Below are 19,776 nucleotides of genomic sequence, written 5' to 3'. Positions count from 1 at the left end.
GTGAACAGGCATCTGGTTCCATGTCACAGTGTGCTGGCAGAGCATCCGTGTGATTCTGGAAACGAATTCCGGAACTATCCTGCAGTACCCAACTTTGTGGTCAGAAGCTGGGCGAGGCGTGGGTCTATCTGGCCGTGCAAGTGCACACTCTTGTTCACAGAGGTGTTGGGATGAACATGATGTTCTGGTGTCAGCTGTGTAGACCTACAGTCAACAGGTGAGGCTCTCCTCTGCTACACACCTGAAACCAACGTAACCCTGCGTGTCAACTGTGCTCCAAGAGAGGAAGAAAGAAAAGAAAAACAAAAAGAAGAGAAAAGAAAAAGTGAAGTGCTCTGCTTGATATTCCCAACTGGAGACTAATATAGTCTGTTAAATGCAGGAGTCTCCTGGGCTTCAGTAAGATGTATCCCTGACTTTATTCATTCAAAGACTAAACCTGTAACAAAAATAAAGTTAAATAAACTATACACACTATGTATCTATTTCACATCACACACACACACACACACACACACACACACACACACACACATATTAAGCCTAAAATGTTTTCTTTTTCCTGTTTAAAAGTCTCCACTGAATCGAGTACATGTGTTCCAAACAGGTATGGATTTCAGATTATGGAGCCCATCTAACAAATGACTTAAATGTTACCCAAGATAAAAGCTGAGGCCAGACTACTTTTTAAATAAACCAGCAGAATCATTGGAGTTTGTTGTGGCTTTTTTTTAATGTTTGTTTTGAGAGAGAGCCAGTGGGGGAGGGGCAGAGAGAGAAAGGGAGAGACAGAGAATCCCAAGCAGGCTCTGCACTGTCAGCACAGAGCCTGATGTGGGGCTCAAACTCATGAACATGAGATCACGACCTGAGCTGAAATCAAGACTCAGATACCTAACCGACTGAGCTACCCAGGTGCCCTGAGTTTTAAAGAATAGTTTAAAAGAGAAATTCAAGGAAAAAGGAGAAATGATTCATTTTCTCTTGTTAATCTCCAAATATCTTGATATCTTATGTGAAATGAGAAAGAAGATAAGATAATAAAAAGAGGAAAGAGACAAGGGTGACTGGGTGGTTCAGTTGGTTAAGTGTCTGATTCTTGATTTTGTCTCAGATCATGATCTCACGGTTGTGAGATAGAGCCCCACATCAGCTCTGGGCTGGGTGTGGAGTCTGCTTGGGATTCTCTCTCCTTCTCCCTCTGCCTCTCCCCTACTCACTCTCTCTCTCTCTCTCTCTCAAGTAAATAAATAAATAAATAAAATAAAACAAAATAAAACAAAGAGACAGAAGACAGTATTTTTTTTAATGAAGAATAATGTTTAAGTACAAGCTAAAACAGAAGTCTAAAGTTGCATGTTAGCATTCAGGAGTACATGTCTTAGAGGCTCCCCAAAAGGATATTTCTTTTTTTTTTTTTAATTTTTTTTAACATTTATTTATTTATTTTTGAGACAGAGAGAGAGCATGAACAGGGGAGGGTCAGAGAAAGAGGGAGACACAGAATCTGAAACAGGCTCCAGGCTCTGAGCTGTCAGCACAGAACCCGACGCGGGGCTCGAACCCACGGACTGCGAGATCATGACCTGAGCCGAAGTCGGACGCTTAACCGACTGAGCCACCCAGGCACCCCCAAAAGGATATTTCAATTAGCAGTACATCCCATACTGTTGGAGTTCCCAAATCTAGATTTAAAGAGTAAGATATCAGGGTGCCTGGAGGGCTCAGTGGGTTGAGCGTCCGACTTTGGCTCAGGTCATGATCTCGCAGTTTGTGAGTTTGAGCCCCACATGGGGCTCTGTGCTAACAGCTCGGAGCCTGGAGCCTGCTTCGGATTCTGTGTCTCCCTCTCTCTCTGCCCTTCCCCCCACTCACACTCTGTGTCTCCTTGAAAAATAAATAAACATTAAAAAAAAAAAAAAGAGTAAGATACCATTTGGTTCAAAATAACCAAAATGGTATGGGAATTTAAAATAAGTAAGTAGATAGCAGAATGGGAAGACAAAAAAAGGGTAGTCTGGCTCCGTTTCAATACAAATTTGCAGTCCACCCTTGAGTAAAATGCAACTGCTCCCTTTTGGCCCGATTTCCAAATGGAAATGGTCCTCATTCCCTTATAGAGGGCCAGTGTGAAGATAAGTACCACAGTACACAGTACAGAGCAAGAACATGAAAAGTTGATGTTACAGAGGCTGGCTTTGATACTGATGCTCTTAGAAAAAAAAAAATAATTTGGTTTGTATTTCCACTAGTATCAAATAAGAGTATTGTATGTTCTAGAACATAGCATGGGGTCTGTTGAAAAAGATAAAAATCATATAAAAGTTTTTCTCCCCAGAGACTCTTAAAAACTGAGAACAAACTGAGGGTTGATGGCGGGTGGGAGGGAGGGGAGGGTGGGGGATGGGTATTGAGGAGGGCACCTTTGGGGATGAACACTGGGTGTTGTATAGAAACCAATTTGACAATAAATTTCATATATTGAAAAAATAAATAAATAAATAAATAAATAAATAAATAAATAAGTTTTTCTCCCCAAAGGTAAAATCTTGCAAAGTGTATACATGAAGGACTGTTACTAAAAGCAATGTCTGGGGCGCCTGGGTGGCTCAGTCGGTTGCGTGTCCGACTTCAGCTCAGGTCACGATCTCGCGGTCCGTGAGTTCAAGCCCTGCGTCGGGCTCTGTGCTGACAGCTCAGAGCCCGGAGCCTGTTTCAGATTCTGTGCCTCCCTCTCTCTGACCCTCCCCCGTTCATGCTCTGTCTCTCTCTGTCTCAAAAATAAATAAAATGTTAAAAAATAAAAAATAAAAAAAAAGCAATGTCTATTATCTTCCTGGGAACTTCAAGGGAAAAAAAAAATCGCTTGCGTGCACTAAAAGGATTTACGGTTCCAATATGCGCTGGTATTTCATCAAAGTGCCGAGAAACACCTCCAGAAAACAGAAAGAGCTTGAAAGAGGCAACCACAGAAACTAATGAGTGCTGTCTGGTTTTCTCAATTGAGTTTCAACTACCCAGGAACATTCCGTTTCCCAAGACAAGAACGGTATGGACTAATTACCTGGAAATCTGTTGAGTTACAAATACAAATAAGCCCAGCCTCCACATGGACTGCTAACCCATGTGACAATCACTTTATTATGCAGGCACTACAGGATTAAATCCAAGGAGACACTTCCCAGAATCAGCATCTTCAGGAAAGTCTGTCAGCGCTGAGAAGTCAATGAGACCCAGCCTCAGTCTTGCCTTCCGTTGCCACTGGCCACCTCCACCTGGATTCCTGCTACTCTTCCATCGTCTACCCTCAGCTAATGGTACCACCATGCTCCCAGGACTCAAGCCGGAAACTGGAACTGCCCCATATGTGGTCTCACCAAGTCCCTCCAAAATCACTTCTTCATTGAGCTCCTCATGATTCCCCATCTACAAGATTGCATTGGAGTCCTGGTTGGTTTCCCTGCTGTTCTCCTCGACCTCCAGAGCCACTCCCTCACAGGAGTGACCTTCCAAACACAGAAGCTGGGCACGTTACTGCCCTGCTTAAAATCCTGCAGTGAAGGCACAGATGCCTCCTGATCTGGCTCCTTCCTTGCTCTGCGACGTCTCATCTTTCACGTGTACCCACAAATACTGTTCTCGAACTACACCGTGCAGTTCCCACGGCAGCCACCAGACAGATTCCTAATCATCTTTCAGAAGCCAAACCTGAGGTCGGTCACCTTCGCTGTGAAGTCTTCTCTGCCTGCCCGAGATCCACTGCTACCTTCTCTGGCTACTTCGTAGTTTGCTCACAGCTCTACTACGGTGCAGAACACCCTGCATGACAAACGTGCATGTATTTGTACAACGTCCCACAATCGACGAGCTCTCAGAGGACACAGCTGTTTCTTAGTTATTCCTGAGTCTGTCGTGTCTAACACAGTGCCTGGCAAAAAATAGTGCTCAAGAAATGAATGCTGAATTGCAAGGCTACAGCCCCTGAACTATGTCTCCTGGGCATCAAATAAGATAGACCTACAGTGAAGCTCAAGTCACAATTAGGGAAGCACAAAGAGAGAGAGAGAGAGGGACAGAGAGAAGGAAAGGGAAATCAGGAAAGCAAGAAAAGAAAGGCTTCACGTTGAGAGTAAGTAGCTACCACCAAGTTTTCAAACAAAACCTAGAACCAAGTTTACCTATCCATGTTCACTAAAGTATCGTACCCAAGAAAGGTCACTGGAGCCCCTTCAGCAGAGTAAACAAAACAGAAAGGAGACTATCACACACAGTGGCAGGCTGCACTGTGCCCCCAAACTCGAAGCCCCAACCCTAGCACCTCAGAACGTGACCCTTTGGGAGACAAGATCTTTAAAGAGGTAATTAAGTTAAAATGAGGTCCTTAGAGAAGGGCCCTAATCCAGTAAGACTGGAGTCCTTAGGAGAAGAAGATGGAGTGGGTGTGTGCACAGAAGGCCAGCTATGAAAAGAGGCAGGAAGGGGTGAGGGCAAGCCAGGGAGAGGGGCCTGGAATCCGTCCCTCCCTCACAGACCACAGAGAAAACCAACCCCACCAGCACCTTGATCTTAGACTTCTAAGCTCCAGAATGGTGAGAAAATACATTTCTGTTGTTTCAGGGGCTCAGTCTGGGACATTTTGTTACGACAGCCCTAGGAAACTAATCTTATCCTATACAGGGGATTTGGTTAAGGAAAAGAAAAAACCTGGGGTCAGGGGCACTGTCTTCCAGTATTTGAAAGGCTGGTGGGTAGAAAAGGAATCAGTCATTTTTTCTAGGATTTGTGCATTCCATCTTGGAATAAGAAAGGACTAATAACAGGATACATTAACCTTAAAGATAACCTTCTGGTCCCCATACTCTATGATCATTAAAAAAGACATTCTTCTTAAGATGTCTGATTACAGACAGAGCTAAGATCTGCCTCTTACGAGTTCAAAATACTTCCACGAATGGCTGGTATTTTGTGTTGTACTTCATCTAAAACATTGCAGTATGGCAGAGACTAAGCCAGGTCAAAACTGGAGTTCAGGTACTTCTGTTCAGGTACTCCTGGTCCCCCACCACCGTCACCACCATATAGATTTCCTTTCCTCCACTGCCTGGCACTCAGGGTGAAGGGCTTCCTGATAAACAAATTCAAATCTGTCCATTCACAGGGTTCGCTATATATACAGGCATATAGGTGTAGAGGGAGAGGAGCAGGGGAAGAACACTCCAAGGAGGAAGAGAAGAGTCCTGAGAAGGACATTCAGGGCCAAAGACCACAGCCAAGTGCTGGCCCTGATACTGCATGGGGTCCTGGTGCTGCATGATGGTCGCTGGCTGAACCCGCATGAGCAAGGTGCTCTCTACCGGCCATGTGCATGTCATGGGGACAGCAGGTATGTGTCGGATCGGTAGAGCTGCCCTCCTATATTCTGCACAACTTTTGGACTTAACAACATAGCATTGGCCACTCTACAACAAGAACAGCAGAGGCAAAATGTCTCAATAACTTTGGGGAAGCATGTGATGCAGCAACATACCCCTGGAGTGTGGAGTCGTCCTCGCAGCTGAGCAGCAGAGTGGAATGGCATGCTGGCCGGGAACAGTAGTGGCTCAGAAGCCACTTGGCAGTGGAGGCAGAGTTCTGGCAGTAGAGCATTGACAATCCAGGCTGGGCAAGCACGTAGGCACAGCATTAACAGGTAGTCAATAGAGTGAGCCAACATTCAAGGTCATCAGGTTTAGGACAAGCAAGAGGTGGGACTGGTGCAAGTGGTACCCCCCCCCCCAGGGGGGACATTATTCCAGGACAGCCAGGAACAAGGGGCCAGCAACATGAACTCAACCTTGGAGGATCCTGTAAGAGCATACAAGCTGTATCCTAAGTGCATGGTTCTACTAAAAGATATGGGGACTGTTGAAATGTGGCGTGAGTTCCTTCTGTCATGTAGGTGGACGGCACAGAGCTCTGGAAGTTGGGTTTTAAAAATAAACATGTCCTTATTGGTATCCACAGCTGGTGAGGTCTGAGAACATTTACTATGCAAAAACTCTACATTAAGAACATGTTCTTTAAAGCACATTTCCAAGCATATACTTATAAAGCAACCCAGTAGAATGCCATTAAATCTGGGCAGAGTGCCAAATGGAACATGACAGAATAGTGATTCGGGGGAGATTCAAGGTCAGCCAGAGGATTTCCAACTAATCACCACCGATGGCTCTCAAGAAGGCTCTGACCCTTAAGCCCAGATTCCCAGAGGAAAGCTTTGTCTGAGTAAGGCCTTCAGAAGCGTGCTGAAGGGAACATGTCTCTGGAGAGAAATGTGTAGTACAGGGTACAAGAAATTCAGAACACTCTGGCTTAGTTCAGAGAACACTAGTTCTCCCAGTTCCCAGGACAAGCTGGGAGAAGAGGTCCAAGAATAGGAGCCAATGACTGAGACCTTGGGTCCTGTTTCTTCCAGCAACTAACCATTTGGCTTTACTTTCTACCTCTCTGCCTGTGTTTCTTCTATCATCTGGCAGTATTCACATCTAACTTACTGACCAACCAGTAACGGGAGGCTCAAATGAGAGAGCAGATGTTTCTTGAAAAGGTCCAAGTGTACAGAAATAAAAGGTATTATTTATCAAGTTTAAATCACCTCTCAAGAAATACCAAGTCCCATCTGTCCGTGGGAAATTTACTGAGTGTTTACCATATTGCAGGATGGCTAGGCACTGGAACCAATGTAAAATATTGCAACCCTTTGCTCCTCTCACAGAGATAGATGTTCATGAAAAAATTATAACACCATGAGAGAATCATTATACCAGAAACAAGCAGAAAGTATCGGAAATAAAAAAAGATGATGTGAAGAGGTTTGCTACAGTAATATTTAAACAAATGCAGACAACCTAATAACTTACAGAACATTCATATGATAGAATACTAAACAGCCACTAAATAGAAGTTTTTATGAAGAAGTTTGAATGACATGAAGCTATTTTAGAGAAAAGTAGTACACAAAACAGACGATGTGGAATAAGACAAATCCTGCCAAAATTAAATTCATAAAACTCCCTCTTCTGGCTCTGATGAGTTACTGTACCAGACTGGCTCTCCCACTGTTAATACTTAGGAAACTGGACAAAATGTACAAAACATTTTTCAGATATTGGACAACAAGCAGCACAGGAAATGAGGCAAGAAATGCAATAAGCACAATATCAATATGTAAAAATGAGCTGTATTTTTATACACAATTGGCCACTGTGTATAGAACAATGAACTGCCAAACGCAATGAAAAGCACAACTTATAAGACCACTGAAACATACATGATTTAGGATAAAGTTAACAAGATATTCCAGAGACCTATTCACTGTAAACTAAAAATATGCTGCTAAAAGAAAGAAAATCTAAATAAATAAGGAAATCTACTACATTCATAGATTAAAGTGGATAATGAGATTTCAATTCTCCATATATTGTTTTATAGATCCGATGCAATCCTAATCAAAATCCCAGCAAACTTTTTGCAGAAATTAACAAACTAATTCTAAAATGTACATAAAAAAGAGGTGAGGCACCTGGGTAGCTCAGTCAGTTAAGCGTCGGACTTCCGCTCAGGTCGTGATCTTGCAGTTCATGAGTTTGAGCCCAGCATCGGAACCTACTTCAGATTCTGTGTTTCCTCTCTCTCTGCCCCTCCCCTGCTCGCTCTCTCTCTCTCTCTCTCTCTCTCTCAAACATAAATAAAACATTAAAAAATAATAAAAAATAACATGTATATAAAATGAAAATGACCTAGGACAGCCATAGACTTACTATAAAACTTCAGTAATTGAGACCAGATAGTATTGGCATAAGAACAGCACACAGATCAGTGAAACAATAAACAGAACAGAGTCCAGAAATAACAGATCAACAAAAATATGGCCAATTAATTTCTTCATAATAGTGGCAAGAAAAATTAACGGGGAGTGCTGGAAAGCCCTTCTGAAAGATGATGCTGGAAGAAACATATAGCAATATGGAAAAAAGAGATAAACTCTGACCCCATCTCACATCATACAAAAAAGTAATTCTAAATGAATTACAGACCTAAATCTAAGAGCTAAAATTCTAAAACTTTTAGAAAAAAACTGATGAAAATTGTCTTTGCAACTTTGAGGAAAGTATTCTTAGAGAGGACATAAACAGCACTAACTATACGGGGAATGAGATAAATTGGGCATCATCAAAATTGAAAACCACTGTTCTACCAAAGACATCATTAAGAAAATGAATATGCACCCCACAGATCTGGAGAAAATATTTGTACTACACATAGCTGGCAAAAGGCTTATATCCAAATAGAGAAAGAGCTCTTGGGGTGCCTGTGTGGCTCAGTGGGTTAAGCATCTGATTTTTTATTTTGGCTCAGGTCATGATCTCACAGTTCATGAGTTCAAGCCCCACATCAGGTTCTCTGCTGTCAGTGCAGAGCTCACTTCTCTCTCTGCCCCTCCCCTGCTCTCTCTCTTTCTCTCTCTCAAGAATAAATAAACATTTAAAAAGAAAGAGCCCTTAAAATTTTTATTAAAAAAACATAAAAAAATGTGCAAAAGATCCTAACAGCTACTTCACAAAAGTAAACAGAATGGTCAATAACCACATGAGAAGGTGTTCAACATCATCAATTGTGAGGCAAATGCAAATTAAACCCTGATAAAATGCTTAAAGGGCTAGTATCCAAAATGTAAAAAGAACCTATAAAACTCAACACCCAAAAAATAAATAATCCAATTAAAAATGGGCAGGGGGCACCTGGGTGGCTCAGTCGGTTGAGCATCCGACTTCAGCTCAGGTCATGATCTCACAGTTCATGGGTTCGAGCCCTGCACTGGGCTCTGTGCTGACAGCTCAGAGCCTGGAGCCTGCTTCGGATTCTGTGTGTCCCTCTCTCTCTGTCCCTCCCCCACTTGCGCTCTGCCTCTGTCTCTCAAAAATAAACAAACATTAAAAAAAAAATTTGTTTTAATGGGCAGAAGATACAACAGACATATCCCCAAAGAAGACACCCAGATGGCCAATAGACACATGAAAAGATGCTCAACACCACTCATCATCAGGGAAATACAAATCAAAACCACAATGAGATACCACCTTACACCTGTCAGAATCACTAAAATCAACAACACAAGAAATAACAGGTGTTGGTGAAGATGCAGAGAAAGGGGAACCCTCTCACACCACTGGTGGGAATGTAAACTGGGGCAGCCACTGTGGGAAACAGTATGGAGGTTCCTCAAAAAGTTAAAAACAGAACTACCTTACGACCCAGCAATCACACTACCCTCTGCCTCCAGGACCAGCCAACACTCTATTTTGAGCTTAGCTCCTTATTACCGATCGACCATGAGCTCCCAGATTCATCAGACTTATTCCACTGAGGTGAAGGCTGCTGTCAACCACCTGGACCACATGCACCTGCAGGACTCCTACACCTGCCTCTCTCTGGGCTTCTATTTGGCCCATGACGATGTGGCTCTGGAGGGCATGGGAGGGTGCTGAGTGCCTCTTGAAGATGCGAAACCAGTGCACCGGCTGCGCCCTCTCCAGGGCTTGCAGAAGCCATCCCAAGATGAGTGGAGGTAAAACCCTGGACACCATGGAAGCTGTCCTGGCTCTGGAGAAGAGCCTGAACCAGCCCCTTTTGGATCTGTATGCCCTGGGTTCTGCCCGCACAGACCCCCAGCTCTGTGACTTCCTAGAGAACTACTCCCTAGACAGGAGGTGAAAGTCATCAAGAAGATGGGCGACCCCCTGAAGCACCCCCGTGGGCTGGACGGCCCCAGGCGGGGCTGGGTGAGTATCTCTTCGAGAGGCTCACCCTCCAGCACGACTAGGAGCCTCAGGAGCCCAGCAGCATTTGAGGGGCCCCTCTGGCAGCCCCTTGGGGTTACGGCTGGTGCCTGATCCTCTCCCTGCAGCCACTAGGTAGCTTTTTAACAACCTAGAGCCTTCTCCCAAGCCATAGACCAAATGGAAACAATAAAGCTTTTTGCAACCAAAAATAATAATAATAATAATAATAATAATAATAACAGCAGAATTGCATAGGATTTCACCAAGCACAGGAGAGAGAAATCATTTCATGTAGAAAGAGAACTTCTCCAGAAGTACAACTGAGGATGCATTAGTAATATGCAGAAACCAGCCTACTCCAGGCAGGATATTTAAGTTGTAATTAGAGGATGGAGCTTTTCTGTCACCAGATCTTGACTGAAACAGGAAACATTTCTACTCAAGTCTGGCACTTCAGTGCATCAATAATGGAAGGACCTTGGATTCAGACTTTTTCAAGGGATTCACTGGAATGGCAGAGTTCACCTCTGCAAAAAGAACCACCCGCAGCTTCCCCCGCACACAGGAACGGCGAACCAGTGAGGTCTGATGCTCACCACTGACAAATGACGCTAGTAACCCTCAGTGAGAAGCATGGCTCCAGCAACAGGCTCTGGGTGGGCCTGGGTCGTACTGGTGACGGTACCATCTGCTCCGAGAGGTTCGGTTCTCACCTCAGCTTTTATGCATTCATTTGTAATAAGCCCAGAAAGTCCAAGTTGGCAAGCTCTTTCCTGGCTCTTTAGAGTCTACTGCTTTGATAAAAGAAACCAAATACCATTTTTTCTTGTTTTGCAATTATGTATGTACATATAAATCTTCCTTCCATCTTTCTTTAAACCTGAAATTTCAAGGGGAGCCTGGGTGGCTCAGTGGGTTAAGCACAGGACTTTTTGGCTCAAGGTCATGATCTCGTGGCTCATGAGTTTGAGCCCCTCATTGGGCTCTGTGCTGGCAGCTCAGAGCCTGGAGCCTGCTCTGGATTCTGTGTCTCCCTTTCTCTCTACCCCTACCCCACTTGCCCTCTCTCTTTCTCTCTCTCTCTCTCAAAAATACATAAACATTAAAAAAAAATCAAAAAAATTTCAAAACTGTAAATTGAATCTAGAATCACTAATCTTGGACCCTCTTCAGTTATGTAGAGTTACACTGTTTCTTAACGTGGTTTTCTTCTCTTTAATAGTCTAGGTTCCTCACTGGCTGAGTCAAAGAGCTCATTACTGTATTGACTTTTGTTTCTAAAACATTTGGGGTGCGTGGGTGGCTCACTCGGCTCAGGTCATGATCTCACAGTCCGAGAGTTCGAGCCCCATGTCAGGCTCTGTGCTGACAGCTCAGAGCCTGGAGTCTGCTTCCGATTCTGTGTCTCCCTCTCTCTCTGCCCCTCCCCTGCTTGCACACTGCCTCTGCCTCTCTCTCTCTGCCTCTCTCTCTCTGTCTCTTTCTCTGTCAAAAATAAAAACATAAAGAAGATTTTTTAAAAATCCCATACTGCCACTGCACGGCAATGCCTCAGTTCACCGTCACCCTTTGCTTAGAACCCACATCTGCTTTACAGAACTTTTTCACGGTCTTTTTAATCGTCAGAATCTCAAAATCTTCCAGAAACTGCCTACTGCTGACCTACTGCCATGTACAACAGTGCTTCTCAAACTGTGATGCGCCCTTGAGTCCCCTATAAACATGGTAACTGCGGACCCTGATGCATTACGTTGGAAGGGAAGCTCTTTGGCTCTAGAGCCCACGGGATGCTCATGCCCCCACTTTGTGCACCACACACTGCCCAGCACGCCAAACAAGGGCTCTTGCTCACCCAACTTTGGTTTTTCTCCACATACATACCCTTGGGGCAGGGCAGACTCTTCAAAAACAGTTTATTTCTTTGAACTTGACTAAGAGATTCCTCAGGCTAAAATGATCTAAGTTACATTCCTAATTTGCACTGGTAACCTTGCATGCTTAACCCTTCTTGGCACCTTCCTTATCCTTTGGATTCTGTCACCTTCATTTTCTTAGCTCGGTGTGCTTGCACACAGCAACTTTTTCTGTAGTAGACCTTCCAGATCCACACTCATTAATCTTTGCAGGTCTTGTTTAAAATTTAAATCTGGGGCACCTGGGTGGCTCAGTCGGTTGAGTGTCCGACTTCGGCTCAGGTCATGATCTCACAGTCTGTGAGTTCAAGCCCCGCATAGGGCTCTGTGCTGATGGCTCAGAGCCTGGAGCCTGCTTCCGATTCTGTGTCTCCCTCTCTCTCTGCCCCTTCCCTGCTCATGCTCTGTCTCTCTCTGCCTCAAAAATAAATAAAAACATTAAAAAAAAATTTAAATTTAAATCTTTCCTGAGTTGTTAATCATGATTCCAGATGAGAAAATTAAAATACCCTCCTTTCTTCCATATTAGATAAATACGGATATATAGAAATAGGGGTGTGTGTGTATATACACATACATACACATATACATATGCATATATACATGTTTACATACTGACCTACTTAAGGAAAATGAAAGTCCAAATACTGTCAAGGTTTGAGAAGGCAAACACATTGCCCAGCTCCACGGGGCTAGAAACCAAATTCCATAAAATAGGTAGAAAAATAAAAAGGTAGTAATCCTGTATTACATCTAAATACTTCAGATATTTAAACCATTCTGTGAACTGGGCTCTGTTCCACATAGAAAATTTCAAGACAGCTCATTGTTCCTACTGCTCTCCACTTCCCGGTCTCACCTGCCAGTCTAACCTAATCCTTATTCCTCCCCCTGAAACTCTGCCCTTGGGGCTTTATATGTCTCCTTCCTAGGTACACGTTCTCCCATTTGAAAATTTACTTCAGGCCATCCTTCGCTGGTCTGATGTTAATTGGACTCTGTTTCCATGAAACTGTTGGAGTAAATTTCCATGCAGCTTCTTAAAATCTGGCTCATCTATATCTTCCCTTTCCACCTCCACTCATATTGATCTGCAATTACCAAAACTTTATGGACTCTGGAGTCTGAGAACCCTAGATATTTATCACAGGCTTGAAATGTACAATCCATATCTTCACTGGTCATTACCATTCTTCTCTGTGTAAGCCACACATCAAGCTTAACAAGTGCATTTATTTCTTACTATCTCATAGTCTATTGATTTTCAATACAATAGTTGCTTATGAGAATATCTAATGGCAAGGTATAGAGCCAAGAATTCTATAAGTACCCCCACCCTCCTCTGATGCTTTCTCTTTCCCACCCAGCCATCAGTGTGACTATAGTATAACACTATGTGTAGTATGGTATTGCTAGAGTATTACATACAATAGTAATCCCATCTAGCAGATGCATTTACAGAGCAGCATAGAGCAGGTTTCTTCTTATAGGGCATTACTCCCATCCACAAGGCTCCACCCTTGTGACCTAATCACCCAAAGGCCCCCACCTCCTAACACTATCACATCGAGGGGTTGGATTTCCACATATAAGTTTTGGGAGGTATGCAAACACTGGTTTCAGCCCATAACACTATGTGTTTTTTTTTTTTCAATTTTTTAAGTTTATCTATTTATTTTTGAGAGATTCAGAGTGGGGGAGGGGCAGAGAGAGAGAGAGAGAGAGAGAGAGAGAGAGAGAGAGAGAGAGAGAACATCAAGTAGGCTCCACAATGACAATGCCCTACTATGCAGGGCTTGAACTCACAAACTGTGAGATCATGACCTGAGCCAAAACCAGGAGTCAGATGCTTAACTGACTGAACCACCCAAATGTCCCATAATGCTATGTTTTAAAACATGACAAAAGAAAAAAAAAAAAGAACAACAACAAGAAACAAACCTTATCTATATAAATTTCTCACTCAAGCTAACTAAGAAAGAAGTTAGAAATACCATCTGGCTGGCTCAGTCCACAGAGCAACCAACTTATGATCTCCAAGTCATGAGTTTGAACCCCATGGTGGAGGCAGAGATTACTTTAAAAAAAGAAAAAAGAAAAATACTTCAATGCTTACTATCTTAGAATACCCCACTATTATCTTTAGGATTTGAACAAGTTAGCAATTTTCCTACATCATATTCAGAATGTCTTGCTTGGCCAATCACTATTACTGTTGTATAAATCTTGACCCTGGTCACAGTGCATGCTCTAGGTAAAATGACAGGGAAGCGGTGTCTGGGTGGCTCAGTAGGTTAGGCATCTGGCCCTTGACTTTGGCTCAGGTCATGATCTCATGGCTCATGGGATCGAGCCCCACATCAGGTTCTGCACTAACAGCACAGTGCAGAGCCTGCTCGGGATTCTCTCTCTCCTCTTCTCTCTGCCCCTCCCCCCATGCTCGCTTGCTCGTGCTCTCTGTCTCAGAATGAATAAATAAATGAACTTTAAAAAAAAAGAAGAAATGATAGGGAAGAGCAGGCTGCAAAGCTGTCTGGGGAGAAGGTAGGAAACCCCACATGGAGGAAAAGGGCGGGCCACACCCTCTTCCTGAAATTCAAATCCAAGGTTTCAAGTGCAGCAAACCCTAGTTCCATCCAAGCATCAAGGAGCAAGGGTCAGAGTCGAAGGAGGAGAAGGGTGAGCACAGGGTCATGCTTCTGGGCAGTCAATTCTGAGGGTCAGAGGAAATTTTCAGGTCGTGGGATGGGCAGGTCCAGAATGAACTTTCAGCAGGGAGGACTGGAAGAGTCTGGTAAGATGCCCCTCTTCACTGCCAGGGCCTGAGGCTGCCACAGGCCACGTGGGCTGCATGAAGACAGGACAGGCCTGTCTGAGGCACAGGAAACTGCCAGGATGGGCCACAGGGAGCCCAGAGTTTGCTGCTCACCCACACGTTCCCTCTGGCACCTCCAGCACAGGACAGGAACACACAGTTCATTATCATCCCCCAGGGCAGGGAGAGAGATCCCCGCTCCAGTGCAAGGCAGGGAATCCTGTCCATGGGACCAGCCCCAGGAGGCAGGCTCCAGCAGGGAGGGACTCATAATGCTAAGTCCCGTAACCAGTACCCCCCAGGGCTACCTCCTTGTGTTCCTGACTGCACAATTCTCCTCTGGGGGTTAAGCTGTGCCCTAAGGAACGTAAGCAGTGAGTTATTCTAACTTAATATGTGGTCTTTAGGGGTGAGCCCAGGTATCTCAGAAAACCACTTTTTATCTTTCCTCCTACCTAATTAAAAACAATTTTTTTAATGTTTATATATTTTTGAGAGAGACAGAGTGTGAGAGGTGTGTGTGTCGGGGGGGGGGGGGTAGGTGCGGTGCAGAGAGAGAGGGAGACACAGAATCTGAACCAGGCTCCAGGCTCTGAGCTGTCAGCACAGAATCCAACGCCAGGCTTGAACTCACGGACCATGAGATCATGACCTGAGCCGAAGTCGGACGCTCAACCAACTGAGCCACCCAGGCGCCCCTCTCCTACCTAATTATTACATCTGCCCTTGCACCAGGCCCCCTCCTGCTTCTCCCTCAGGGTTGTAAGGTAAGGTGTCCCTCCTGACTTCTTCCCCAGCTTTAACTCTGGCCAAAGACACTCTTACACCATTTTCACAGATTATGCAGGATGCCACTCCTGGCCCGTGTCCTGCTCTGTGCACCAGGCACACCTGGGTGGGTGGCAGGTTCGATGCTCCCCACACCCACGAGAGCTGCCTGCCCCACGCACACCTGCAGCAGCCCTTTCTGCACTCAGGTCACAGGCTTTCAGAGGATGGCTCACCCCCAGCCTTCCTGGACACGGTTTTCCCATCACCTCTGCCACCACCCCCCACCCCCACCAATGCCCACAGTAGGTCCCAATCACAGGGATCAGGTCTCCCACCAGAGATCACGCTGCAAGCCGGCAGGTCAGGCTCGGCACCAGGCTTTACGTAACAGAAACGCCTGTGATTTGGAGCTGTCTGGTACGTGCTGCCTCAACCCCCAGCCAAGGTTTATTTCCACGTTCCAAAATGACTATAAACCGTCTTAAACTCATTCTGGACTCTCTCATCCATGGATCTCAATAACTGAAAAAGAACATCACCTCATCATCACTGATTATTTCTTTATGGGGGTTCTCATGTAATGGTCTCAATATGTCTCCTAGTCTCTATTTTTCTTCCTGCAAACCTTCCTTTCATCAGGCTACTTGAAAATCAGCTACCACCACCATAAATCTACCTACCAGGTTTTTTGTGGTGGTTGTTGTTTTGTTTTTGCCTTTATGGGTAAGCAAATCCAAGCTGCCCTTCCTTGCCCTTCTTACTTTTATTCTCTCAATCTCTCCTCTCTTCTCCTATTAACTCCTGAGCTGTGTTTTACTTCATACCCCTGCCAAGCTGGAAGGGAGATGACTATCCCGTGATGAAGCGTCCCTCCTGTGGTCCCCACTCCACCCAGTCCCTTGCCACGCTGTGGCTCCCTGGTTGCCACAAGCATTCCTGCCCAGTAGCAGCAGTTTCTCTCCCCGAATCACACCCTCCATTGTGCCCTCTTGAAAGTGGGAGGCTGGACTGTCATCCAAGTGACCACTTTCCTAAGACACAGCAGGAAATAGTGCTGTTTTTCCATCTTATTTATGAAATGCCTATGTGCACAAGCCAAGTCATTTAACCAGCTCAGACAGACAGTTCTGCCTCTGCTGAAACCTGAGACTTAGCAGAAAATGGGCTTTTGTCTCCAAACCTCTTTCTTTTCTAATTTCCAAACCCCTCTCCAGACTCCCTACTCCAGTCCCTGGCTGTGAACCCAGCAGGTGCTCCATAAATGCTTGTTCCCTGGCATTCAGCATCCACAGACCCCTGGGGAGGCCTTCACCACAGGAACACCACTTCCGCTAGCAGGGGGTCCATTGATTTCTCTTTCCAGGCACAGAAAAAGGAAACTTTTAGAAGAACCAGGTTCCTAACAAGTTCATGAATGAAAACAGCAGTGAAGATATAAACTATAAGATTCTAGAGAGGAACACAAGCAAAAACACAGCAATCCTTCTAAAATTAGAAGGGAAAAAAAATAGGGGCACCTGGGTGGCTCAGTTGGTTGGGTGTCCAACTTCCACTCAGGTCATGACCTCGTGATTGGTGAGTTCAAGCCCCACATCAGGCTCTGTGTTGACAGCTCAGAGCCTGGAGCCTGCTTTGGATTCTGTGTCTCCCTCTCTCTCTACCCCTCCCTGGCTCACACTCTCTCTCCCTCAAAAAATAAACAATAAACACTTAAAAAAATTTTTTTAAAAAGAAGGGAAAAATAAAAGGAAATAATATTTTCAATACTACTGAGATGTTATTTCCATTTTAGCATGTCTTTAACATAATTTTGTTACAGACATATTAGTTCAAGGAAAATGACTGAATAAGTGAGTAACGAAGAAATATAGGGGGGAAATGAGGCTGTTAACAGGGAGAGAAGGGGCCTGGGAGACAGGCTGTGATTAGCTTGATTTCCAATGTCTGACAATCACTGGTTTAACATGAAATACAACCTCACCAGGGGTTAAGACTTGCGACATAAAGAACACTGATTCCTTTTTCTTTTTTTCTTTAGAGAGAGAGAGAGAGAGAGAGCAAGAGCAGGGGAGAGGAGCAGAGGGAGGGAGGAGAATCTTAAGCAGGCTCCATGCTCAGAGCGGAGCCCAACCTGGGGCTCAATCCCGCAACCCTGGCATCATGACCTGAGCCAAAATCAAGAGTTGGATGCTCAACCAACTGAGCCACCCAGGCGCCCCAAGAACACTGATTTCAGTCAACAATGTTTTGATTATTTCTTCAAGGGTTAGAAACCACCAAAGTACCGCACATGTCTTTTATCATCAGGCCCCTGTGGTAACTTAATGTGCTCTTTTAAACTGTAGATGACATATTAACAGGAGGTCCCAGCCTTCATGTCTTATGCTTAATTATATAATCTTAATACGCCCATGACTTTGTGGTATCACATTGGTGTAACGCAGATTGAAGAAGAAATCACCAGCACTTACATTCAAATTTCCATTTTGTTCTTTCAATTACCGCCAAAGGGCAACAATTCTGTTTCATGCCTCCGTCGTACAGCCAGAGACACTTCGCAGACCACAATTATATCTCGAAACACGACATTACGCTCCAACCAGATAATTTTTGCAATGGGCAAAAAAACCCCCAGAAACCCCAAATAAGCTGCATCCTCCTTTAAATTGCATAAGGGAGATAAAACCAGGAGGGGGGGGGGGGAAAGTCTTGCTTGAATTTTTGCTCTTAGATGGAAGGCAGCTTGAAGAAAATACTACGCAGTACAATTAGTCTTGAAAAAGTTCAAATTCAGCAGGCACAGGCTGACACCGCTTTCAATAATTTTGTTCCCATGGAGGTTTTTCGCTATTTAATGTCATATAAGGTAAGGATTTAATAGCTTCCACCTCAGCCTTATCAACCATTACTTGATTACGTTCTGACTGGCAGTTTTTAAAGAAGCATTTCTGGATATATTCGCCTTCCTTCACTTCATCAGACTTTGAGAGTTCGTTCCTCTAAGGAGACTAAGTCAAACGGCAGCTGAAAATTCACCAACACTGTCGTTTACAATTCCCTTTCATTTTGTCCCTATACACACAACATACACATCCATATAATTCATAAAAGTGGTACTTTTAGCACACCTACAGAATCACAGAATGCCACAACTGCCTTCAAAAGACTGTAGCACAGGGGCGCCTGGGTGGCTCAGTCGGTTGAGCGTCCGACTTCGGCTCAGGTCACGATCTCGCGGTCCGAGAGTTTGAGCCCCGCATCGGGCTCTGGGCTGATGGCTCAGAGCCTGGAGCCTGCTTCCGATTCTGTGTCTCCCTCTCTCTCTGCCCCTCCCCCGTTCATGCTCTGTCTCTCTCTGTCTCAAATATAAATAAACGTTAAAAAAAAATAAAAAATTAAAAAAAAGACTGTAGCACAGGGGCTCCTGAGTGGCTCAGTGGGTTGGACGTCCAGGTTCATTCAGCTCCGGTCGTGATCTCATGGTTCACGAGTTCGAGCCCTGCGTCGGGCTCTGTGCTGACAGCTTGCAACCTGGAGCCTGCTTCGGATTGTCTTTCTCTCTCTCTCTCTCTCTGCCCCTCCCCTGCTCACGGTGAGTGTGTGTGTATGTCTCTCTCTCAAAAATAAATAAACATTTTTTTAAAACAAGACTGTAGCACAGATTTCTACATATCTTTGTGTCTGCTCTCCCAGAGAGCCCCCCAGCATTAGCTGGTCACGTAGCTGCCCAGAGCAAGGAGGCCCCTTCAGCTGGGCGTGGAGTGTGACAAAGTTTCAGACAAAGAGATGGGTGGAAATGCGATACTGTGGCTCCAGGTTATGTTTTCACAGGGGAGGGGGGATCTCCCCCACCCAAACTCCATCCCCCAGCTGGGAAAGCGGGTGTGAACATGGGTGCTCCCCCGTAGACTCTGAGAAGGAGGGCCACCCAGGAGGGAAGGCAGAGCAGAGAGCTGGCAGGGGACCAGGCACAGGAGCTGCCTCCGACCGGACCCCTGTGCTTCACCTTCTTCACCACCACATGGGAACTCTGTCACACGCCACAGAAATCATCCCTGATGCACAAAGATGGCACAAATAAGGAAACGGGGCTGGGACTGAAACCCAGAGTTCTTTCGGGTCCACAGGAGATCTTAACAAATGTTGTCTCCCTATTTTAAAAACTATGCATAATATATTAATAGTTTACTGGAGGCCAGCTGGACCACATTCTTCCCTTGGGTTTTTTTGCTCCTAAAGGAGAAAATGACCTCTAGATGCAAATCACTTCCTGAAAAAGACCTTTACCTTCCTCCAAATTTCCTTTATTTCTGGGCCACAGCCTTTAAGAGTGGGGTGCAATAAAATGAAGACTCGCCCGCGTTTATTTTTTTTAAGATTTTTTTTAATATGAAATTTATTGTCAAATTGGTTTCCATACAACACCCAGTGCTCATCCCAACAGGTGCCCTCTTCA

The 19,776-nt window shown here is 44.8% G+C and overlaps 1 protein-coding gene and 1 pseudogene across 2 annotated transcripts in view; one reads left to right on the top strand and one right to left on the bottom strand.

The window, feature by feature from the left end:
• PLD5 (phospholipase D family member 5) overlaps window positions 1–19,776 on the bottom strand; it is a 422,454-nt gene that overhangs the window by 363,508 nt on the left and 39,170 nt on the right. The window lies entirely within an intron of this gene.
• Window positions 9,372–9,862, top strand: LOC131496415 (ferritin light chain-like; annotated as a pseudogene).

This window comes from Neofelis nebulosa, chromosome 15 (genome assembly GCF_028018385.1).
Source record: "Neofelis nebulosa isolate mNeoNeb1 chromosome 15, mNeoNeb1.pri, whole genome shotgun sequence".
Taxonomy (NCBI): domain Eukaryota; kingdom Metazoa; phylum Chordata; class Mammalia; order Carnivora; family Felidae; genus Neofelis; species Neofelis nebulosa.
Note: the sequence above shows the minus strand (reverse complement) of the source record. Positions and strands in the feature narration are given on the sequence as shown.